This window comes from Ascaphus truei, chromosome 10, assembly GCF_040206685.1.
Source record: "Ascaphus truei isolate aAscTru1 chromosome 10, aAscTru1.hap1, whole genome shotgun sequence".
NCBI classification, from domain to species: Eukaryota; Metazoa; Chordata; class Amphibia; order Anura; family Ascaphidae; genus Ascaphus; species Ascaphus truei.
In genome coordinates, this window is record NC_134492.1 from 54936416 (window position 1) to 54962214 (window position 25799).

At 34.4% G+C, this 25799-nt stretch overlaps 8 non-coding genes across 8 annotated transcripts; all 8 read left to right on the top strand.

Moving 5' to 3' along the window:
- Positions 1-775: 775 nt before the first annotated feature.
- TRNAK-UUU (transfer RNA lysine (anticodon UUU)) lies at positions 776-848 on the top strand. Its single transcript has one exon. It is a non-coding gene; the product is annotated as a tRNA-Lys (tRNA).
- A 3561-nt stretch (positions 849-4409) lies between these two features.
- On the top strand, positions 4410-4482 carry TRNAK-UUU (transfer RNA lysine (anticodon UUU)). The gene has a single exon. It is a non-coding gene; the product is annotated as a tRNA-Lys (tRNA).
- A 788-nt stretch (positions 4483-5270) lies between these two features.
- On the top strand, positions 5271-5343 carry TRNAK-UUU (transfer RNA lysine (anticodon UUU)). The gene has a single exon. It is a non-coding gene; the product is annotated as a tRNA-Lys (tRNA).
- Positions 5344-9509: 4166 nt separating this feature from the next.
- On the top strand, positions 9510-9582 carry TRNAK-UUU (transfer RNA lysine (anticodon UUU)). Its single transcript has one exon. It is a non-coding gene; the product is annotated as a tRNA-Lys (tRNA).
- A 4185-nt stretch (positions 9583-13767) lies between these two features.
- TRNAK-UUU (transfer RNA lysine (anticodon UUU)) lies at positions 13768-13840 on the top strand. The gene has a single exon. It is a non-coding gene; the product is annotated as a tRNA-Lys (tRNA).
- A 4408-nt stretch (positions 13841-18248) lies between these two features.
- Positions 18249-18321, top strand: TRNAK-UUU (transfer RNA lysine (anticodon UUU)). The gene has a single exon. It is a non-coding gene; the product is annotated as a tRNA-Lys (tRNA).
- Positions 18322-22108: 3787 nt separating this feature from the next.
- Positions 22109-22181, top strand: TRNAK-UUU (transfer RNA lysine (anticodon UUU)). Its single transcript has one exon. It is a non-coding gene; the product is annotated as a tRNA-Lys (tRNA).
- A 2269-nt stretch (positions 22182-24450) lies between these two features.
- TRNAK-UUU (transfer RNA lysine (anticodon UUU)) lies at positions 24451-24523 on the top strand. Its single transcript has one exon. It is a non-coding gene; the product is annotated as a tRNA-Lys (tRNA).
- Positions 24524-25799: the final 1276 nt, after the last annotated feature.

Here is a 25799-nt window from a genome sequence, read left to right on the forward strand (position 1 = left end):
GTCACTGTAAAATGGACACTGTTGCAATTTCTTTCTTTATAAATGTTTGAGAAAAAAAGATATTAGAAATGATGAAAGGAAGGTTCTGCTTCTTTTATAAACTGTTTTTTTCCCCCCCAGAGGCACAAAGTAAGAGCCCGGATAGCTCAGTCGGTAGAGCATCAGACTTTTTTCAAATGGAATTTGTGAAACAGGCACATCATTCCAAGATTCAACAATTTTTAATGGCGTTAAGATAGCATTGATGAATTTTAAACATTACACAATGAGTCGAACAGATATGTTTCTTACCTTATGTTTCTAAGTAAACATAGGTAAAGCCAAAGTTTTAAGCAAATTCTTTTGCAATCCTTTCATTTTAGAATGTAATTTATAAAACCGTCACATCATACCAAATTGCTACATTGGTGTATTGAGTAAAACTAACATTGATGAATATTAAACACCAACACTGTCGGCAGGGCAGCATTTTTCCTGATCATAGATCACGCCTCTTTTTTTTGTGTTTGTTTTCCCATTTTATTCACGGAACGCAGAATAGGCGATATGTTGTAGAATAGAAGAGAACGTTGGATGTCCACAACTCAAGCTAAATATGTAGTAACTAGTCATGCCTAAATTTCAATCTGCTTTATGACGTCACTGTAAAATGGACACTGTTGCAATTTCCTTCTTTATAAATGTTTGAGAAAAAAAGATATTAGAAATGATGAAAGGAAGGTTCTGCTTCTTTTATAAACTGTTTTTTTTTTCCCCCCAGACGCGCAAAGTAAGAGCCCGGATAGCTCAGTCGGTAGAGCATCAGACTTTTAATCTGAGGGTCCAGGGTTCAAGTCCCTGTTCGGGCGTTGTCTTTGTTTGTTTTATACTTTGTTAAAATGTAGAGTTTTTAAAACCATGTGCAGCATATACAAGTTGATCATTTTAATCACTAGTCCTTCTAGTAAACATGGACTTGTTCCTGTCAAATCACTGTTTCTTAATACCACTTGGTACAGGCAAAGTTTCCAGCTAAGGATGTTTACTGTACATTTCTTTTCAAATGGAATTTGTGAAACAGGCACATCATTCCAAGATTCAGCAATTTTTTATGGCGTTAAGATAGCATTGATGAATTTTAAACATTACACAATGAGTCGAACAGATATGTTTCTTACCTTATGTTTCTAAGTAAACATAGGTAAAGCCAAAGTTTCAAGCAAATTGCTTTTGCAATCCTTTCATTTTAGAATGTAATTTATAAAAACTGTCACATCATACCAAATTGCTACATTGGTGTATTGAGTAAAACTAACATTGATGAATATTAAACACCAACACTGTCGGCAGGGGAGCATTTTTCCTGATCATAGATCACGCCTCTTTTTTTTGTGTTTGTTTTCCCATTGTATTCACGGAACGCAGAATAGGCGATATGTTGTAGAATAGAAGAGAATGTTGGATGTCCACAACTCAAGCTAAACATGTAGTAACTAGTCATGCGTAAATTTCAATCTGCTTTATGACGTCACTGTAAAATGGACACTGTTGCAATTTCTTTCTTTATAAATGTTTGAGAAAAAAAGATATTAGAAATGATGAAAGGAAGGTTCTGCTTCTTTTATAAACTGTTTTTTTTTTCAGCGGTAGAAAGTAAGAGCCCGGATAGCTCAGTCGGTAGAGCATCAGACTTTTTTCAAATGGAATTTGTGAAACAGGCACATCATTCCAAGATTCAGCAATTTTTTATGGCGTTAAGATAGCATTGATGAATTTTAAACATTACACAATGAGTCGAACAGATATGTTTCTTACCTTATGTTTCTAAGTAAACATAGGTAAAGCCAAAGTTTTAAGCAAATTCTTTTGCAATCCTTTCATTTTAGAATGTAATTTATAAAACTGTCACATCATACCAAATTGCTACATTGGTGTATTGAGTAAAACTAACATTGATGAATATTAAACACCAACACTGTCGGCAGGGCAGCATTTTTCCTGATCATAGATCACGCCTCTTTTTTTTGTGTTTGTTTTCCCATTTTATTCACGGAACGCAGAATAGGCGATATGTTGTAGAATAGAAGAGAACGTTGGATGTCCACAACTCAAGCTAAATATGTAGTAACTAGTCATGCCTAAATTTCAATCTGCTTTATGACGTCACTGTAAAATGGACACTGTTGCAATTTCCTTCTTTATAAATGTTTGAGAAAAAAAGATATTAGAAATGATGAAAGGAAGGTTCTGCTTCTTTTATAAACTGTTTTTTTCCCCCCCAGAGGCACAAAGTAAGAGCCCGGATAGCTCAGTCGGTAGAGCATCAGACTTTTTTCAAATGGAATTTGTGAAACAGGCACATCATTCCAAGATTCAGCAATTTTTAATGGCGTTAAGATAGCATTGATGAATTTTAAACATTACACAATGAGTCGAACAGATATGTTTCTTACCTTATGTTTCTAAGTAAACATAGGTAAAGCCAAAGTTTTAAGCAAATTCTTTTGCAATCCTTTCATTTTAGAATGTAATTTATAAAACCGTCACATCATACCAAATTGCTACATTGGTGTATTGAGTAAAACTAACATTGATGAATATTAAACACCAACACTGTCGGCAGGGCAGCATTTTTCCTGATCATAGATCACGCCTCTTTTTTTTGTGTTTGTTTTCCCATTTTATTCACGGAACGCAGAATAGGCGATATGTTGTAGAATAGAAGAGAACGTTGGATGTCCACAACTCAAGCTAAATATGTAGTAACTAGTCATGCCTAAATTTCAATCTGCTTTATGACGTCACTGTAAAATGGACACTGTTGCAATTTCCTTCTTTATAAATGTTTGAGAAAAAAAGATATTAGAAATGATGAAAGGAAGGTTCTGCTTCTTTTATAAACTGTTTTTTTCCCCCCCAGAGGCACAAAGTAAGAGCCCGGATAGCTCAGTCGGTAGAGCATCAGACTTTTTTCAAATGGAATTTGTGAAACAGGCACATCATTCCAAGTTTCAGCAATTTTTTATGGCGTTAAGATAGCATTGATGAATTTTAAACATTACACCTTGAGTCGAACAGATATGTTTCTTACCTTATGTTTCTAAGTAAACATAGGTAAAGCCAAAGTTTTAAGCAAATTCTTTTGCAATCCTTTCATTTTAGAAAGTAATTTATAAAACCGTCACATCATACCAAATTGCTACATTGGTGTATTGAGTAAAACTAACATTGATGAATATTAAACACCAACACTGTCGGCAGGGGAGCATTTTTCCTCATCATAGATCACGCCTCTTTTTTTTGTGTTTGTTTTCCCATTTTATTCACGGAACGCAGAATAGGCGATATGTTGTAGAAGAGTAGAGAACGTTGGATGTCCACAACTCAAGCTAAACATGTAGTAACTAGTCATGCGTAAATTTCAATCTGCTTTATGACGTCACTGTAAAATGGACACTGTTGCAATTTCTTTCTTTATAAATGTTTGAGAAAAAAAGATATTAGAAATGATGAAAGGAAGGTTCTGCTTCTTTTATAAACTGTTTTTTTTTCAGCGGTACAAAGTAAGAGCCCGGATAGCTCAGTCGGTAGAGCATCAGACTTTTAATCTGAGGGTCCAGGGTTCAAGTCCCTGTTAGGGCGTTGTCTTTGTTTGTTTTATACTTTGTTAAAATGTAGAGTTTTTAAAACCATGCGCAGCATATACAAGTTGATCATTTTAATCACTAGTCCTTCTAGTAAACATGGACTTGTTCCTGTCAAATCACTGTTTCTTAATACCACTTGGTACAGGCAAAGTTTCCAGCTAAGGATGTTTACTGTACATTTCTTTTCAAATGGAATTTGTGAAACAGGCACATCATTCCAAGATTCAGCAATTTTTTATGGCGTAAAGTTAACATTGATGAATTTTAAACATTACACCATGAGTCGAACAGATATGTTTCTTAACTTATGTTTCTAAGTAAACATAGGTAAAGCAACGTTTCAAGCAAATTGCTTTTGCTATCCTTTTATTTTAGAATGTAATTTATAAAAACTGTCACATCATACCAAATTGCTACATTGGTGTATTGAGTAAAACTAACATTGATGAATATTAAACACCAACACTGTCGTCAGGGGAGCATTTTTCCTCATCATAGATCACGCCTCTTTTTTTTGTGTTTGTTTTCCCATTTTATTCATGGAACGCAGAATAGGCGATATGTTGTAGAAGAGTAGAGAACGTTGGATGTCCACAACTCAAGCTAAACATGTAGTAACTAGTCATGCGTAAATTTCAATCTGCTTTATGACGTCACTGTAAAATGGACACTGTTGCAATTTCTTTCTTTATAAATGTTTGAGAAAAAAAGATATTAGAAATGATGAAAGGAAGGTTCTGCTTCTTTTATAAACTGTTTTTTTTTCAGCGGTACAAAGTAAGAGCCCGGATAGCTCAGTCGGTAGAGCATCAGACTTTTAATCTGAGGGTCCAGGGTTCAAGTCCCTGTTCGGGCGTTGTCTTTGTTTGTTTTATACTTTGTTAAAATGTAGAGTTTTTAAAACCATGCGCAGCATATACAAGTTGATCATTTTAATCACTAGTCCTTCTAGTAAACATGGACTTGTTCCTGTCAAATCACTGTTTCTTAATACCACTTGGTACAGGCAAAGTTTCCAGCTAAGGATGTTTACTGTACATTTCTTTTCAAATGGAATTTGTGAAACAGGCACATCATTCCAAGATTCAGCAATTTTTTATGGCGTAAAGTTAACATTGATGAATTTTAAACATTACACCATGAGTCGAACAGATATGTTTCTTAACTTATGTTTCTAAGTAAACATAGGTAAAGCAACGTTTCAAGCAAATTGCTTTTGCTATCCTTTTATTTTAGAATGTAATTTATAAAAACTGTCACATCATACCAAATTGCTACATTGGTGTATTGAGTAAAACTAACATTGATGAATATTAAACACCAACACTGTCGTCAGGGGAGCATTTTTCCTCATCATAGATCACGCCTCTTTTTTTTGTGTTTGTTTTCCCATTTTATTCATGGAACGCAGAATAGGCGATATGTTGTAGAAGAGTAGAGAACGTTGGATGTCCACAACTCAAGCTAAACATGTAGTAACTAGTCATGCGTAAATTTCAATCTGCTTTATGACGTCACTGTAAAATGGACACTGTTGCAATTTCTTTCTTTATAAATGTTTGAGAAAAAAAGATATTAGAAATGATGAAAGGAAGGTTCTGCTTCTTTTATAAACTGTTTTTTTTTCAGCGGTACAAAGTAAGAGCCCGGATAGCTCAGTCGGTAGAGCATCAGACTTTTAATCTGAGGGTCCAGGGTTCAAGTCCCTGTTCGGGCGTTTTCTTTGTTTGTTTTATACTTTGTTAAAATGTAGAGTTTTTAAAACCATGCGCAGCATATACAAGTTGATCATTTTAATCACTAGTCCTTCTAGTAAACATGGACTTGTTCCTGTCAAATCACTGTTTCTTAATACCACTTGGTACAGGCAAAGTTTCCAGCTAAGGATGTTTACTGTACATTTCTTTTCAAATGGAATTTGTGAAACAGGCACATCATTCCAAGATTCAGCAATTTTTTATGGCGTAAAGTTAACATTGATGAATTTTAAACATTACACCATGAGTCGAACAGATATGTTTCTTAACTTATGTTTCTAAGTAAACATAGGTAAAGCAACGTTTCAAGCAAATTGCTTTTGCTATCCTTTTATTTTAGAATGTAATTTATAAAAACTGTCACATCAAACCAAATTGCTACATTGGTGTATTGAGTAAAACTAACATTGATGAATATTAAACACCAACACTGTCGGCAGGGGAGTATTTTTCCTGATTTTTTGTGTTTGTTTTCCCATTTTATTCACGGAACGCAGAATAGGCGATATGTTGTAGAAGAGTAGAAAACGTTGGATGTCCACAACTCAAGCTAAACATGTAGTAACTAGTCATGCCTAAATTTCAATCTGCTTTATGACGTCACTGTAAAATGGACACTGTTGCAATTTCTTTCTTTATAAATGTTTGAGAAAAAAAGATATGAGAAATGATGAAAGGAAGGTTCTGCTTCTTTTATAAACTGTTTTTTTTCCCCCAGAGGAACAAAGTAAGAGCCCGGATAGCTCAGTCGGTAGAGCATCAGACTTTTTTCAAATGGAATTTGTGAAACAGGCACATCATTCCAAGATTCAGCAATTTTTTATGGCGTAAAGTTAACATTGATGAATTTTAAACATTACACCATGAGTCGAACAGATATGTTTCTTAACTTATGTTTCTAAGTAAACATAGGTAAAGCAACGTTTCAAGCAAATTGCTTTTGCTATCCTTTTATTTTAGAATGTAATTTATAAAAACTGTCAAATCATACCAAATTGCTACATTGGTGTATTGAGTAAAACTAACATTGATGAATATTAAACACCAACACTGTCGGCAGGGGAGCATTTTTCCTCATCATAGATCACGCCTCTTTTTTTTGTGTTTGTTTTCCCATTTTATTCACGGAACGCAGAATAGGCGATATGTTGTAGAAGAGTAGAGAACGTTGGATGTCCACAACTCAAGCTAAACATGTAGTAACTAGTCATGCGTAAATTTCAATCTGCTTTATGACGTCACTGTAAAATGGACACTGTTGCAATTTCTTTCTTTATAAATTTTGAGAAAAAAGGATATGAGAAATGATGAAAGGAAGGTTCTGCTTCTTTTATAAACTGTTTTTTTTCCCCCAGAGGAACAAAGTAAGAGCCCGGATAGCTCAGTCGGTAGAGCATCAGACTTTTTTCAAATGGAATTTGTGAAACAGGCACATCATTCCAAGATTCAGCAATTTTTTATGGCGTTAAGTTAGCATTGATGAATTTTAAACATTACACCTTGAGTAGAACAGATATGTTTCTTACCTTATGTTTCTAAGTAAACAGAGGTAAAGCAACGTTTCAAGCAAATTGCTTTTGCTATCCTTTTATTTTAGAATGTAATTTATAAAAACTGTCACATCAAACCAAATTGCTACATTGGTGTATTGAGTAAAACTAACATTGATGAATATTAAACACCAACACTGTCGGCAGGGGAGTATTTTTCCTGATTTTTTGTGTTTGTTTTCCCATTTTATTCACAGAACGCAGAATAGGCGATATGTTGTAGAAGAGTAGAAAACGTTGGATGTCCTCAACTCAAGCTAAACATGTAGTAACTAGTCATGCCTAAATTTCAATCTGCTTTATGACGTCACTGTAAAATGGACACTATTGCAATTTCTTTCTTTATAAATGTTTGAGAAAAAAAGATATGAGAAATGATGAAAGGAAGGTTCTGCTTCTTTTATAAACTGTTTTTTTTCCCCCAGAGGAACAAAGTAAGAGCCCGGATAGCTCAGTCGGTAGAGCATCAGACTTTTTTCAAATGGAATTTGTGAAACAGGCACATCATTCCAAGATTCAGCAATTTTTTATGGCGTTAAGTTAGCATTGATGAATTTTAAACATTACACCTTGAGTCGAACAGATATGTTTCTTACCTTATGTTTCTAAGTAAACATAGGTAAAGCAACGTTTCAAGCAAATTGCTTTTGCTATCCTTTTATTTTAGAATGTAATTTATAAAAACTGTCACATCAAACCAAATTGCTACATTGGTGTATTGAGTAAAACTAACATTGATGAATATTAAACACCAACACTGTCGGCAGGGGAGCATTTTTCCTCATCATAGATCACGCCTCTTTTTTTTGTGTTTGTTTTCCCATTTTATTCACGGAACGCAGAATAGGCGATATGTTGTAGAAGAGTAGAGAACGTTGGATGTCCACAACTCAAGCTAAACATGTAGTAACTAGTCATGCGTAAATTTCAATCTGCTTTATGACGTCACTGTAAAATGGACACTGTTGCAATTTCTTTCTTTATAAATGTTTGAGAAAAAAAGATATTAGAAATGATGAAAGGAAGGTTCTGCTTCTTTTATAAACTGTTTTTTTCCCCCCCAGAGGCACAAAGTAAGAGCCCGGATAGCTCAGTCGGTAGAGCATCAGACTTTTTTCAAATGGAATTTGTGAAACAGGCACATCATTCCAAGATTCAGCAATTTTTTATGGCGTTAAGATAGCATTGATGAATTTTAAACATTACACCTTGAGTCGAACAGATATGTTTCTTACCTTATGTTTCTAAGTAAACATAGGTAAAGCAACGTTTCAAGCAAATTGCTTTTGCAAAACCTTTTATTTTAGAATGTAATTTATAAAAACTGTCACATCATACCAAATTGCTACATTGGTGTATTGAGTAAAACTAACATTGATGAATATTAAACACCAACACTGTCGGCAGGGGAGCATTTTTCCTCATCATAGATCACGCCTCTTTTTTTTGTGTTTGTTTTCCCATTTTATTCACGGAACGCAGAATAGGCGATATGTTGTAGAAGAGTAGAGAACGTTGGATGTCCACAACTCAAGCTAAACATGTAGTAACTAGTCATGCGTAAATTTCAATCTGCTTTATGACGTCACTGTAAAATGGACACTGTTGCAATTTCTTTCTTTATAAATGTTTGAGAAAAAAAGATATTAGAAATGATGAAAGGAAGGTTCTGCTTCTTTTATAAACTGTTTTTTTTTCAGCGGTACAAAGTAAGAGCCCGGATAGCTCAGTCGGTAGAGCATCAGACTTTTAATCTGAGGGTCCAGGGTTCAAGTCCCTGTTAGGGCGTTGTCTTTGTTTGTTTTATACTTTGTTAAAATGTAGAGTTTTTAAAACCATGCGCAGCATATACAAGTTGATCATTTTAATCACTAGTCCTTCTAGTAAACATCGACTTGTTCCTGTCAAATCACTGTTTCTTAATACCACTTGGTACAGGCAAAGTTTCCAGCTAAGGATGTTTACTGTACATTTCTTTTCAAATGGAATTTGTGAAACAGGCACATCATTCCAAGATTCAGCAATTTTTTATGGCGTAAAGTTAACATTGATGAATTTTAAACATTACACCATGAGTCGAACAGATATGTTTCTTAACTTATGTTTCTAAGTAAACATAGGTAAAGCAACGTTTCAAGCAAATTGCTTTTGCTATCCTTTTATTTTAGAATGTAATTTATAAAAACTGTCACATCATACCAAATTGCTACATTGGTGTATTGAGTAAAACTAACATTGATGAATATTAAACACCAACACTGTCGGCAGGGGAGCATTTTTCCTCATCATAGATCACGCCTCTTTTTTTTGTGTTTGTTTTCCCATTTTATTCACGGAACGCAGAATAGGCGATATGTTGTAGAAGAGTAGAGAACGTTGGATGTCCACAACTCAAGCTAAACATGTAGTAACTAGTCATGCGTAAATTTCAATCTGCTTTATGACGTCACTGTAAAATGGACACTGTTGCAATTTCTTTCTTTATAAATGTTTGAGAAAAAAAGATATGAGAAATGATGAAAGGAAGGTTCTGCTTCTTTTATAAACTGTTTTTTTTTCAGCAGTACAAAGTAAGAGCCCGGATAGCTCAGTCGGTAGAGCATCAGACTTTTAATCTGAGGGTCCAGGGTTCAAGTCCCTGTTCGGGCGTTGTCTTTGTTTGTTTTATACTTTGTTAAAATGTAGAGTTTTTAAAACCATGAGCAGCATATACAAGTTGATCATTTTAATCACTAGTCCTTCTAGTAAACATGGACTTGTTCCTGTCAAATCACTGTTTCTTAATACCACTTGGTACAGGCAAAGTTTCCAGCTAAGTATGTTTACTGTACATTTCTTTTCAAATGGAATTTGTGAAACAGGCACATCATTCCAAGATTCAGCAATTTTTTATGGCGTTAAGTTAGCATTGATGAATTTTAAACATTACACCTTGAGTAGAACAGATATGTTTCTTACCTTATGTTTCTAAGTAAACAGAGGTAAAGCAACGTTTCAAGCAAATTGCTTTTGCTATCCTTTTATTTTAGAATGTAATTTATAAAAACTGTCACATCAAACCAAATTGCTACATTGGTGTATTGAGTAAAACTAACATTGATGAATATTAAACACCAACACTGTCGGCAGGGGAGTATTTTTCCTGATTTTTTGTGTTTGTTTTCCCATTTTATTCACGGAACGCAGAATAGGCGATATGTTGTAGAAGAGTAGAAAACGTTGGATGTCCACAACTCAAGCTAAACATGTAGTAACTAGTCATGCCTAAATTTCAATCTGCTTTATGACGTCACTGTAAAATGGACACTGTTGCAATTTCTTTCTTTATAAATGTTTGAGAAAAAAAGATATGAGAAATGATGAAAGGAAGGTTCTGCTTCTTTTATAAACTGTTTTTTTTCCCCCAGAGGAACAAAGTAAGAGCCCGGATTGCTCAGTCGGTAGAGCATCAGACTTTTTTCAAATGGAATTTGTGAAACAGGCACATCATTCCAAGATTCAGCAATTTTTTATGGCGTAAAGTTAACATTGATGAATTTTAAACATTACACCATGAGTCGAACAGATATGTTTCTTAACTTATGTTTCTAAGTAAACATAGGTAAAGCAACGTTTCAAGCAAATTGCTTTTGCTATCCTTTTATTTTAGAATGTAATTTATAAAAACTGTCACATCATACCAAATTGCTACATTGGTGTATTGAGTAAAACTAACATTGATGAATATTAAACACCAACACTGTCGGCAGGGGAGCATTTTTCCTCATCATAGATCACGCCTCTTTTTTTTGTGTTTGTTTTCCCATTTTATTCACGGAACGCAGAATAGGCGATATGTTGTAGAAGAGTAGAGAACGTTGGATGTCCACAACTCAAGCTAAACATGTAGTAACTAGTCATGCGTAAATTTCAATCTGCTTTATGACGTCACTGTAAAATGGACACTGTTGCAATTTCTTTCTTTATAAATGTTTGAGAAAAAAAGATATTAGAAATGATGAAAGGAAGGTTCTGCTTCTTTTATAAACTGTTTTTTTCCCCCCCAGAGGCACAAAGTAAGAGCCCGGATAGCTCAGTCGGTAGAGCATCAGACTTTTTTCAAATGGAATTTGTGAAACAGGCACATCATTCCAAGATTCAGCAATTTTTTATGGCGTTAAGATAGCATTGCTGAATTTTAAACATTACACCTTGAGTCGAACAGATATGTTTCTTACCTTATGTTTCTAAGTAAACATAGGTAAAGCAACGTTTCAAGCAAATTGCTTTTGCTATCCTTTTATTTTAGAATGTAATTTATAAAAACTGTCACATCATACCAAATTGCTACATTGGTGTATTGAGTAAAACTAACATTGATGAATATTAAACACCAACACTGTCGGCAGGGGAGCATTTTTCCTCATCATAGATCACGCCTCTTTTTTTTGTGTTTGTTTTCCCATTTTATTCACGGAACGCAGAATAGGCGATATGTTGTAGAAGAGTAGAAAACGTTGGATGTCCACAACTCAAGCTAAACATGTAGTAACTAGTCATGCCTAAATTTCAATCTGCTTTATGACGTCACTGTAAAATGGACACTGTTGCAATTTCTTTCTTTATAAATGTTTGAGAAAAAAAGATATGAGAAATGATGAAAGGAAGGTTCTGCTTCTTTTATAAACTGTTTTTTTTCCCCCAGAGGAACAAAGTAAGAGCCCGGATTGCTCAGTCGGTAGAGCATCAGACTTTTTTCAAATGGAATTTGTGAAACAGGCACATCATTCCAAGATTCAGCAATTTTTTATGGCGTAAAGTTAACATTGATGAATTTTAAACATTACACCATGAGTCGAACAGATATGTTTCTTAACTTATGTTTCTAAGTAAACATAGGTAAAGCAACGTTTCAAGCAAATTGCTTTTGCTATCCTTTTATTTTAGAATGTAATTTATAAAAACTGTCACATCATACCAAATTGCTACATTGGTGTATTGAGTAAAACTAACATTGATGAATATTAAACACCAACACTGTCGGCAGGGGAGCATTTTTCCTCATCATAGATCACGCCTCTTTTTTTTGTGTTTGTTTTCCCATTTTATTCACGGAACGCAGAATAGGCGATATGTTGTAGAAGAGTAGAGAACGTTGGATGTCCACAACTCAAGCTAAACATGTAGTAACTAGTCATGCGTAAATTTCAATCTGCTTTATGACGTCACTGTAAAATGGACACTGTTGCAATTTCTTTCTTTATAAATGTTTGAGAAAAAAAGATATTAGAAATGATGAAAGGAAGGTTCTGCTTCTTTTATAAACTGTTTTTTTCCCCCCCAGAGGCACAAAGTAAGAGCCCGGATAGCTCAGTCGGTAGAGCATCAGACTTTTTTCAAATGGAATTTGTGAAACAGGCACATCATTCCAAGATTCAGCAATTTTTTATGGCGTTAAGATAGCATTGCTGAATTTTAAACATTACACCTTGAGTCGAACAGATATGTTTCTTACCTTATGTTTCTAAGTAAACATAGGTAAAGCAACGTTTCAAGCAAATTGCTTTTGCTATCCTTTTATTTTAGAATGTAATTTATAAAAACTGTCACATCATACCAAATTGCTACATTGGTGTATTGAGTAAAACTAACATTGATGAATATTAAACACCAACACTGTCGGCAGGGGAGCATTTTTCCTCATCATAGATCACGCCTCTTTTTTTTGTGTTTGTTTTCCCATTTTATTCACGGAACGCAGAATAGGCGATATGTTGTAGAAGAGTAGAGAACGTTGGATGTCCACAACTCAAGCTAAACATGTAGTAACTAGTCATGCGTAAATTTCAATCTGCTTTATGACGTCACTGTAAAATGGACACTGTTGCAATTTCTTTCTTTATAAATGTTTGAGAAAAAAAGATATTAGAAATGATGAAAGGAAGGTTCTGCTTCTTTTATAAACTGTTTTTTTTTCAGCGGTACAAAGTAAGAGCCCGGATAGCTCAGTCGGTAGAGCATCAGACTTTTAATCTGAGGGTCCAGGGTTCAAGTCCCTGTTAGGGCGTTGTCTTTGTTTGTTTTATACTTTGTTAAAATGTAGAGTTTTTAAAACCATGCGCAGCATATACAAGTTGATCATTTTAATCACTAGTCCTTCTAGTAAACATCGACTTGTTCCTGTCAAATCACTGTTTCTTAATACCACTTGGTACAGGCAAAGTTTCCAGCTAAGGATGTTTACTGTACATTTCTTTTCAAATGGAATTTGTGAAACAGGCACATCATTCCAAGATTCAGCAATTTTTTATGGCGTAAAGTTAACATTGATGAATTTTAAACATTACACCATGAGTCGAACAGATATGTTTCTTAACTTATGTTTCTAAGTAAACATAGGTAAAGCAACGTTTCAAGCAAATTGCTTTTGCTATCCTTTTATTTTAGAATGTAATTTATAAAAACTGTCACATCATACCAAATTGCTACATTGGTGTATTGAGTAAAACTAACATTGATGAATATTAAACACCAACACTGTCGGCAGGGGAGCATTTTTCCTCATCATAGATCACGCCTCTTTTTTTTGTGTTTGTTTTCCCATTTTATTCACGGAACGCAGAATAGGCGATATGTTGTAGAAGAGTAGAGAACGTTGGATGTCCACAACTCAAGCTAAACATGTAGTTTTTAGTCATGCGTAAATTTCAATCTGCTTTATGACGTCACTGTAAAATGGACACTGTTGCAATTTCTTTCTTTATAAATGTTTGAGAAAAAAAGATATGAGAAATGATGAAAGGAAGGTTCTGCTTCTTTTATAAACTGTTTTTTTTTCAGCGGTACAAAGTAAGAGCCCGGATAGCTCAGTCGGTAGAGCATCAGACTTTTAATCTGAGGGTCCAGGGTTCAAGTCCCTGTTCGGGCGTTGTCTTTGTTTGTTTTATACTTTGTTAAAATGTAGAGTTTTTAAAACCATGAGCAGCATATACAAGTTGATCATTTTAATCACTAGTCCTTCTAGTAAACATGGACTTGTTCCTGTCAAATCACTGTTTCTTAATACCACTTGGTACAGGCAAAGTTTCCAGCTAAGTATGTTTACTGTACATTTCTTTTCAAATGGAATTTGTGAAACAGGCACATCATTCCAAGATTCAGCAATTTTTTATGGCGTTAAGTTAGCATTGATGAATTTTAAACATTACACCTTGAGTAGAACAGATATGTTTCTTACCTTATGTTTCTAAGTAAACAGAGGTAAAGCAACGTTTCAAGCAAATTGCTTTTGCTATCCTTTTATTTTAGAATGTAATTTATAAAAACTGTCACATCAAACCAAATTGCTACATTGGTGTATTGAGTAAAACTAACATTGATGAATATTAAACACCAACACTGTCGGCAGGGGAGTATTTTTCCTGATTTTTTGTGTTTGTTTTCCCATTTTATTCACGGAACGCAGAATAGGCGATATGTTGTAGAAGAGTAGAAAACGTTGGATGTCCACAACTCAAGCTAAACATGTAGTAACTAGTCATGCCTAAATTTCAATCTGCTTTATGACGTCACTGTAAAATGGACACTGTTGCAATTTCTTTCTTTATAAATGTTTGAGAAAAAAAGATATGAGAAATGATGAAAGGAAGGTTCTGCTTCTTTTATAAACTGTTTTTTTTCCCCCAGAGGAACAAAGTAAGAGCCCGGATTGCTCAGTCGGTAGAGCATCAGACTTTTTTCAAATGGAATTTGTGAAACAGGCACATCATTCCAAGATTCAGCAATTTTTTATGGCGTAAAGTTAACATTGATGAATTTTAAACATTACACCATGAGTCGAACAGATATGTTTCTTAACTTATGTTTCTAAGTAAACATAGGTAAAGCAACGTTTCAAGCAAATTGCTTTTGCTATCCTTTTATTTTAGAATGTAATTTATAAAAACTGTCACATCATACCAAATTGCTACATTGGTGTATTGAGTAAAACTAACATTGATGAATATTAAACACCAACACTGTCGGCAGGGGAGCATTTTTCCTCATCATAGATCACGCCTCTTTTTTTTGTGTTTGTTTTCCCATTTTATTCACGGAACGCAGAATAGGCGATATGTTGTAGAAGAGTAGAGAACGTTGGATGTCCACAACTCAAGCTAAACATGTAGTAACTAGTCATGCGTAAATTTCAATCTGCTTTATGACGTCACTGTAAAATGGACACTGTTGCAATTTCTTTCTTTATAAATGTTTGAGAAAAAAAGATATTAGAAATGATGAAAGGAAGGTTCTGCTTCTTTTATAAACTGTTTTTTTCCCCCCCAGAGGCACAAAGTAAGAGCCCGGATAGCTCAGTCGGTAGAGCATCAGACTTTTTTCAAATGGAATTTGTGAAACAGGCACATCATTCCAAGATTCAGCAATTTTTTATGGCGTTAAGATAGCATTGCTGAATTTTAAACATTACACCTTGAGTCGAACAGATATGTTTCTTACCTTATGTTTCTAAGTAAACATAGGTAAAGCAACGTTTCAAGCAAATTGCTTTTGCTATCCTTTTATTTTAGAATGTAATTTATAAAAACTGTCACATCATACCAAATTGCTACATTGGTGTATTGAGTAAAACTAACATTGATGAATATTAAACACCAACACTGTCGGCAGGGGAGCATTTTTCCTCATCATAGATCACGCCTCTTTTTTTTGTGTTTGTTTTCCCATTTTATTCACGGAACGCAGAATAGGCGATATGTTGTAGAAGAGTAGAGAACGTTGGATGTCCACAACTCAAGCTAAACATGTAGTAACTAGTCATGCGTAAATTTCAATCTGCTTTATGACGTCACTGTAAAATGGACACTGTTGCAATTTCTTTCTTTATAAATGTTTGAGAAAAAAAGATATTAGAAATGATGAAAGGAAGGTTCTGCTTCTTTTATAAACTGTTTTTTTTTCAGCAGTACAAAGTAAGATCCCGGATAGCTCAGTCGGTAGAGCATCAGACTTTTAATCTGAGGGTCCAGGGTTCAAGTCCCTGTTAGGGCGTTGTCTTTGTTTGTTTTATACTTTGTTAAAATGTAGAGTTTTTAAAACCATGCGCAGCATATACAAGTTGATCATTTTAATCACTAGTCCTTCTAGTAAACATCGACTTGTTCCTGTCAAATCACTGTTTCTTAATACCACTTGGTACAGGCAAAGTTTCCAGCTAAGGATGTTTACTGTACATTTCTTTTCAAATGGAATTTGTGAAACAGGCACATCATTCCAAGATTCAGCAATTTTTTATGGTGTAAAGTTAACATTGATGAATTTTAAACATTACACCATGAGTCGAACAGATATGTTTCTTAACTTATGTTTCTAAGTAAACATAGGTAAAGCAACGTTTCAAGCAAATTGCTTTTGCTATCCTTTTATTTTAGAATGTAATTTATAAAAACTGTCACATCATACCAAATTGCTACATTGGTGTATTGAGTAAAACTAACATTGATGAATATTAAACACCAACACTGTCGGCAGGGGAGCATTTTTCCTCATCATAGATCACGCCTCTTTTTTTTGTGTTTGTTTTCCCATTTTATTCACGGAACGCAGAATAGGCGATATGTTGTAGAAGAGTAGAAAACGTTGGATGTCCACAACTCAAGCTAAACATGTAGTAACTAGTCATGCCTAAATTTCAATCTGCTTTATGACGTCACTGTAAAATGGACACTGTTGCAATTTCTTTCTTTATAAATGTTTGAGAAAAAAAGATATGAGAAATGATGAAAGAAAGGTTCTGCTTCTTTTATAAACTGTTTTTTTTCCCCCAGAGGAACAAAGTAAGAGCCCGGATAGCTCAGTCGGTAGAGCATCAGACTTTTTTCAAATGGAATTTGTGAAACAGGCACATCATTCCAAGATTCAGCAATTTTTTATGGCGTTAAGTTAGCATTGATGAATTTTAAACATTACACCTTGAGTCGAACAGATATGTTTCTTACCTTATGTTTCTAAGTAAACATAGGTAAAGCAACGTTTCAAGCAAATTGCTTTTGCTATCCTTTTATTTTAGAATGTAATTTATAAAAACTGTCACATCATACCAAATTGCTACATTGGTGTATTGAGTAAAACTAACATTGATGAATATTAAACACCAACACTGTCGGCAGGGGAGCATTTTTCCTCATCATAGATCACGCCTCTTTTTTTTGTGTTTGTTTTCCCATTTTATTCACGGAACGCAGAATAGGCGATATGTTGTAGAAGAGTAGAGAACGTTGGATGTCCACAACTCAAGCTAAACATGTAGTAACTAGTCATGCGTAAATTTCAATCTGCTTTATGACGTCACTGTAAAATGGACACTGTTGCAATTTCTTTCTTTATAAATGTTTGAGAAAAAAAGATATGAGAAATGATGAAAGGAAGGTTCTGCTTCTTTTATAAACTGTTTTTTTTTTCAGCGGTACAAAGTAAGAGCCCGGATAGCTCAGTCGGTAGAGCATCAGACTTTTAATCTGAGGGTCCAGGGTTCAAGTCCCTGTTCGGTCGTTGTCTTTGTTTGTTTTATACTTTGTTAAAATGTAGAGTTTATAAAACCATGAGCAGCATATACAAGTTGATCATTTTAATCACTAGTCCTTCTAGTAAACATGGACTTGTTCCTGTCAAATCACTGTTTCTTAATACCACTTGGTACAGGCAAAGTTTCCAGCTAAGGATGTTTACTGTACATTTCTTTTCAAATGGAATTTGTGAAACAGGCACATCATTCCAAGATTCAGCAATTTTTTATGGCGTAAAGTTAACATTGATGAATTTTAAACATTACACCATGAGTCGAACAGATATGTTTCTTAACTTATGTTTCTAAGTAAACATAGGTAAAGCAACGTTTCAAGCAAATTGCTTTTGCTATCCTTTTATTTTAGAATGTAATTTATAAAAACTGTCACATCATACCAAATTGCTACATTGGTGTATTGAGTAAAACTAACATTGATGAATATTAAACACCAACACTGTCGGCAGGGGAGCATTTTTCCTCATCATAGATCACGCCTCTTTTTTTTGTGTTTGTTTTCCCATTTTATTCACGGAACGCAGAATAGGCGATATGTTGTAGAAGAGTAGAGAACGTTGGATGTCCACAACTCAAGCTAAACATGTAGTTTTTAGTCATGCGTAAATTTCAATCTGCTTTATGACGTCACTGTAAAATGGACACTGTTGCAATTTCTTTCTTTATAAATGTTTGAGAAAAAAAGATATGAGAAATGATGAAAGGAAGGTTCTGCTTCTTTTATAAACTGTTTTTTTTTCAGCGGTACAAAGTAAGAGCCCGGATAGCTCAGTCGGTAGAGCATCAGACTTTTAATCTGAGGGTCCAGGGTTCAAGTCCCTGTTCGGGCGTTGTCTTTGTTTGTTTTATACTTTGTTAAAATGTAGAGTTTTTAAAACCATGAGCAGCATATACAAGTTGATCATTTTAATCACTAGTCCTTCTAGTAAACATGGACTTGTTCCTGTCAAATCACTGTTTCTTAATACCACTTGGTACAGGCAAAGTTTCCAGCTAAGTATGTTTACTGTACATTTCTTTTCAAATGGAATTTGTGAAACAGGCACATCATTCCAAGATTCAGCAATTTTTATGGCGTTAAGTTAGCATTGATGAATTTTAAACATTACACCTTGAGTAGAACAGATATGTTTCTTACCTTATGTTTCTAAGTAAACAGAGGTAAAGCAACGTTTCAAGCAAATTGCTTTTGCTATCCTTTTATTTTAGAATGTAATTTATAAAAACTGTCACATCAAACCAAATTGCTACATTGGTGTATTGAGTAAAACTAACATTGATGAATATTAAACACCAACACTGTCGGCAGGGGAGCATTTTTCCTCATCATAGATCACGCCTCTTTTTTTTGTGTTTGTTTTCCCATTTTATTCACGGAACGCAGAATAGGCGATATGTTGTAGAAGAGTAGAGAACGTTGGATGTCCACAACTCAAGCTAAACATGTAGTAACTAGTCATGCGTAAATTTCAATCTGCTTTATGACGTCACTGTAAAATGGACACTGTTGCAATTTCTTTCTTTATAAATGTTTGAGAAAAAAAGATATTAGAAATGATGAAAGGAAGGTTCTGCTTCTTTTATAAACTGTTTTTTTCCCCCCCAGAGGCACAAAGTAAGAGCCCGGATAGCTCAGTCGGTAGAGCATCAGACTTTTTTCAAATGGAATTTGTGAAACAGGCACATCATTCCAAGATTCAGCAATTTTTTATGGCGTTAAGATAGCATTGATGAATTTTAAACATTACACCTTGAGTCGAACAGATATGTTTCTTACCTTATGTTTCTAAGTAAACATAGGTAAAGCAACGTTTCAAGCAAATTGCTTTTGCTATCCTTTTATTTTAGAATGTAATTTATAAAAACTGTCACATCATACCAAATTGCTACATTGGTGTATTGAGTAAAACTAACATTGATGAATATTAAACACCAACACTGTCGGCAGGGGAGCATTTTTCCTCATCATAGATCACGCCTCTTTTTTTTGTGTTTGTTTTCCCATTTTATTCACGGAACGCAGAATAGGCGATATGTTGTAGAAGAGTAGAGAACGTTGGATGTCCACAACTCAAGCTAAACATGTAGTTTTTAGTCATGCGTAAATTTCAATCTGCTTTATGACGTCACTGTAAAATGGACACTGTTGCAATTTCTTTCTTTATAAATGTTTGAGAAAAAAAGATATTAGAAATGATGAAAGGAAGGTTCTGCTTCTTTTATAAACTGTTTTTTTTTCAGCGGTACAAAGTAAGAGCCCGGATAGCTCAGTCGGTAGAGCATCAGACTTTTAATCTGAGGGTCCAGGGTTCAAGTACCTGTTAGGGCGTTGTCTTTGTTTGTTTTATACTTTGTTAAAATGTAGAGTTTTTAAAACCATGCGCAGCATATACAAGTTGATCATTTTAATCACTAGTCCTTCTAGTAAACATCGACTTGTTCCTGTCAAATCACTGTTTCTTAATACCACTTGGTACAGGCAAAGTTTCCAGCTAAGGATGTTTACTGTACATTTCTTTTCAAATGGAATTTGTGAAACAGGCACATCATTCCAAGATTCAGCAATTTTTTATGGCGTAAAGTTAACATTGATGAATTTTAAACATTACACCTTGAGTAGAACAGATATGTTTCTTACCTTATGTTTCTAAGTAAACAGAGGTAAAGCAACGTTTCAAGCAAATTGCTTTTGCTATCCTTTTATTTTAGAATGTAATTTATAAAAACTGTCACATCAAACCAAATTGCTACATTGGTGTATTGAGTAAAACTAACATTGATGAATATTAAACACCAACACTGTCGGCAGGGGAGCATTTTTCCTCATCATAGATCACGCCTCTTTTTTTTGTGTTTGTTTTCCCATTTTATTCACGGAACGCAGAATAGGCGATATGTTGTAGAAGAGTAGAGAACGTTGGATGTCCACAACTCAAGCTAAACATGTAGTAACTAGTCATGCGTAAATTTCAATCTGCTTTATGACGTCACTGTAAAATGGACACTGTTGCAATTTCTTTCTTTATAAATGTTTGAGAAAAAAAGATATTAGAAATGATGAAAGGAAGGTTCTGCTTCTTTTATAAACTGTTTTTTTCCCCCCCAGAGGCACAAAGTAAGAGCCCGGATAGCTCAGTCGGTAGAGCATCAGACTTTTTTCAAATGGAATTTGTGAAACAGGCACATCATTCCAAGATTCAGCAATTTTTTATGGCGTAAAGTTAACATTGATGAATTTTAAACATTACACCTTGAGTAGAACAGATATGTTTCTTACCTTATGTTTCTAAGTAAACAGAGGTAAAGCAACGTTTCAAGCAAATTGCTTTTGCTATCCTTTTATTTTAGAATGTAATTTATAAAAACTGTCACATCAAACCAAATTGCTACATTGGTGTATTGAGTAAAACTAACATTGATGAATATTAAACACCAACACTGTCGGCAGGGGAGCATTTTTCCTCATCATAGATCACGCCTCTTTTTTTTGTGTTTGTTTTCCCATTTTATTCACAGAACGCAGAATAGGCGATATGTTGTAGAAGAGTAGAGAACGTTGGATGTCCACAACTCAAGCTAAACATGTAGTAACTAGTCATGCGTAAATTTCAATCTGCTTTATGACGTCACTGTAAAATGGACACTGTTGCAATTTCTTTCTTTATAAATGTTTGAGAAAAAAAGATATTAGAAATGATGAAAGGAAGGTTCTGCTTCTTTTATAAACTGTTTTTTTTTCAGCGGTACAAAGTAAGAGCCCGGATAGCTCAGTCGGTAGAGCATCAGACTTTTAATCTGAGGGTCCAGGGTTCAAGTCCCTGTTAGGGCGTTGTCTTTGTTTGTTTTATACTTTGTTAAAATGTAGAGTTTTTAAAACCATGCGCAGCATATACAAGTTGATCATTTTAATCACTAGTCCTTCTAGTAAACATCGACTTGTTCCTGTCAAATCACTGTTTCTTAATACCACTTGGTACAGGCAAAGTTTCCAGCTAAGGATGTTTACTGTACATTTCTTTTCAAATGGAATTTGTGAAACAGGCACATCATTCCAAGATTCAGCAATTTTTTATGGCGTAAAGTTAACATTGATGAATTTTAAACATTACACCATGAGTCGAACAGATATGTTTCTTAACTTATGTTTCTAAGTAAACATAGGTAAAGCAACGTTTCAAGCAAATTGCTTTTGCTATCCTTTTATTTTAGAATGTAATTTATAAAAACTGTCACATCATACCAAATTGCTACATTGGTGTATTGAGTAAAACTAACATTGATGAATATTAAACACCAACACTGTCGGCAGGGGAGCATTTTTCCTCATCATAGATCACGCCTCTTTTTTTTGTGTTTGTTTTCCCATTTTATTCACGGAACGCAGAATAGGCGATATGTTGTAGAAGAGTAGAGAACGTTGGATGTCCACAACTCAAGCTAAACATGTAGTAACTAGTCATGCGTAAATTTCAATCTGCTTTATGACGTCACTGTAAAATGGACACTGTTGCAATTTCTTTCTTTATAAATGTTTGAGAAAAAAAGATATGAGAAATGATGAAAGGAAGGTTCTGCTTCTTTTATAAACTGTTTTTTTTTCAGCGGTACAAAGTAAGAGCCCGGATAGCTCAGTCGGTAGAGCATCAGACTTTTAATCTGAGGGTCCAGGGTTCAAGTCCCTGTTTGGGCGTTGTCTTTGTTTGTTTTATACTTTGTTAAAATGTAGAGTTTTTAAAACCATGAGCAGCATATACAAGTTGATCATTTTAATCACTAGTCCTTCTAGTACACATGGACTTGTTCCTGTCAAATCACTGTTTCTTAATACCACTTGGTACAGGCAAAGTTTCCAGCTAAGTATGTTTACTGTACATTTCTTTTCAAATGGAATTTGTGAAACAGGCACATCATTCCAAGATTCAGCAATTTTTTATGGCGTTAAGTTAGCATTGATGAATTTTAAACATTACACCTTGAGTAGAACAGATATGTTTCTTACCTTATGTTTCTAAGTAAACAGAGGTAAAGCAACGTTTCAAGCAAATTGCTTTTGCTATCCTTTTATTTTAGAATGTAATTTATAAAAACTGTCACATCAAACCAAATTGCTACATTGGTGTATTGAGTAAAACTAACATTGATGAATATTAAACACCAACACTGTCGGCAGGGGAGTATTTTTCCTGATTTTTTGTGTTTGTTTTCCCATTTTATTCACGGAACGCAGAATAGGCGATATGTTGTAGAAGAGTAGAGAACGTTGGATGTCCACAACTCAAGCTAAACATGTAGTAACTAGTCATGCCTAAATTTCAATCTGCTTTATGACGTCACTGTAAAATGGACACTGTTGCAATTTCTTTCTTTATAAATGTTTGAGAAAAAAAGATATGAGAAATGATGAAAGGAAGGTTCTGCTTCTTTTATAAACTGTTTTTTTTCCCCCAGAGGAACAAAGTAAGAGCCCGGATAGCTCAGTCGGTAGAGCATCAGACTTTTTTCAAATGGAATTTGTGAAACAGGCACATCATTCCAAGATTCAGCAATTTTTTATGGCGTTAAGTTAGCATTGATGAATTTTAAACATTACACCTTGAGTCGAACAGATATGTTTCTTACCTTATGTTTCTAAGTAAACATAGGTAAAGCAACGTTTCAAGCAAATTGCTTTTGCTATCCTTTTATTTTAGAATGTAATTTATAAAAACTGTCACATCATACCAAATTGCTACATTGGTGTATTGAGTAAAACTAACATTGATGAATATTAAACACCAACACTGTCGGCAGGGGAGCATTTTTCCTCATCATAGATCACGCCTCTTTTTTTTGTGTTTGTTTTCCCATTTTATTCACGGAACGCAGAATAGGCGATATGTTGTAGAAGAGTAGAGAACGTTGGATGTCCACAACTCAAGCTAAACATGTAGTAACTAGTCATGCGTAAATTTCAATCTGCTTTATGACGTCACTGTAAAATGGACACTGTTGCAATTTCTTTCTTTATAAATGTTTGAGAAAAAAAGATATTAGAAATGATGAAAGGAAGGTTCTGCTTCTTTTATAAACTGTTTTTTTTTCAGCGGTACAAAGTAAGAGCCCGGATAGCTCAGTCGGTAGAGCATCAGACTTTTAATCTGAGGGTCCAGGGTTCAAGTCCCTGTTAGGGCGTTGTCTTTGTTTGTTTTATACTTTGTTAAAATGTAGAGTTTTTAAAACCATGCGCAGCATATACAAGTTGATCATTTTAATCACTAGTCCTTCTAGTAAACATCGACTTGTTCCTGTCAAATCACTGTTTCTTAATACCACTTGGTACAGGCAAAGTTTCCAGCTAAGGATGTTTACTGTACATTTCTTTTCAAATGGAATTTGTGAAACAGGCACATCATTCCAAGATTCAGCAATTTTTTATGGCGTAAAGTTAACATTGATGAATTTTAAACATTACACCATGAGTCGAACAGATATGTTTCTTAACTTATGTTTCTAAGTAAACATAGGTAAAGCAACGTTTCAAGCAAATTGCTTTTGCTATCCTTTTATTTTAGAATGTAATTTATAAAAACTGTCACATCATACCAAATTGCTACATTGGTGTATTGAGTAAAACTAACATTGATGAATATTAAACACCAACACTGTCGGCAGGGGAGCATTTTTCCTCATCATAGATCACGCCTCTTTTTTTTGTGTTTGTTTTCCCATTTTATTCACGGAACGCAGAATAGGCGATATGTTGTAGAAGAGTAGAGAACGTTGGATGTCCACAACTCAAGCTAAACATGTAGTAACTAGTCATGCGTAAATTTCAATCTGCTTTATGACGTCACTGTAAAATGGACACTGTTGCAATTTCTTTCTTTATAAATGTTTGAGACAAAAAGATATGAGAAATGATGAAAGGAAGGTTCTGCTTCTTTTATAAACTGTTTTTTTTTCATCGGTACAAAGTAAGAGCCCGGATAGCTCAGTCGGTAGAGCATCAGACTTTTAATCTGAGGGTCCAGGGTTCAAGTCCCTGTTTGGGCGTTGTCTTTGTTTGTTTTATACTTTGTTAAAATGTAGAGTTTTTAAAACCATGAGCAGCATATACAAGTTGATCATTTTAATCACTAGTCCTTCTAGTACACATGGACTTGTTCCTGTCAAATCACTGTTTCTTAATACCACTTGGTACAGGCAAAGTTTCCAGCTAAGTATGTTTACTGTACATTTCTTTTCAAATGGAATTTGTGAAACAGGCACATCATTCCAAGATTCAGCAATTTTTTATGGCGTTAAGTTAGCATTGATGAATTTTAAACATTACACCTTGAGTAGAACAGATATGTTTCTTACCTTATGTTTCTAAGTAAACAGAGGTAAAGCAACGTTTCAAGCAAATTGCTTTTGCTATCCTTTTATTTTAGAATGTAATTTATAAAAACTGTCACATCAAACCAAATTGCTACATTGGTGTATTGAGTAAAACTAACATTGATGAATATTAAACACCAACACTGTCGGCAGGGGAGTATTTTTCCTGATTTTTTGTGTTTGTTTTCCCATTTTATTCACGGAACGCAGAATAGGCGATATGTTGTAGAAGAGTAGAAAACGTTGGATGTCCACAACTCAAGCTAAACATGTAGTAACTAGTCATGCCTAAATTTCAATCTGCTTTATGACGTCACTGTAAAATGGACACTGTTGCAATTTCTTTCTTTATAAATGTTTGAGAAAAAAAGATATGAGAAATGATGAAAGAAAGGTTCTGCTTCTTTTATAAACTGTTTTTTTTCCCCCAGAGGAACAAAGTAAGAGCCCGGATAGCTCAGTCGGTAGAGCATCAGACTTTTTTCAAATGGAATTTGTGAAACAGGCACATCATTCCAAGATTCAGCAATTTTTTATGGCGTTAAGTTAGCATTGATGAATTTTAAACATTACACCTTGAGTCGAACAGATATGTTTCTTACCTTATGTTTCTAAGTAAACATAGGTAAAGCAACGTTTCAAGCAAATTGCTTTTGCTATCCTTTTATTTTAGAATGTAATTTATAAAAACTGTCACATCATACCAAATTGCTACATTGGTGTATTGAGTAAAACTAACATTGATGAATATTAAACACCAACACTGTCGGCAGGGGAGCATTTTTCCTCATCATAGATCACGCCTCTTTTTTTTGTGTTTGTTTTCCCATTTTATTCACGGAACGCAGAATAGGCGATATGTTGTAGAAGAGTAGAGAACGTTGGATGTCCACAACTCAAGCTAAACATGTAGTAACTAGTCATGCGTAAATTTCAATCTGCTTTATGA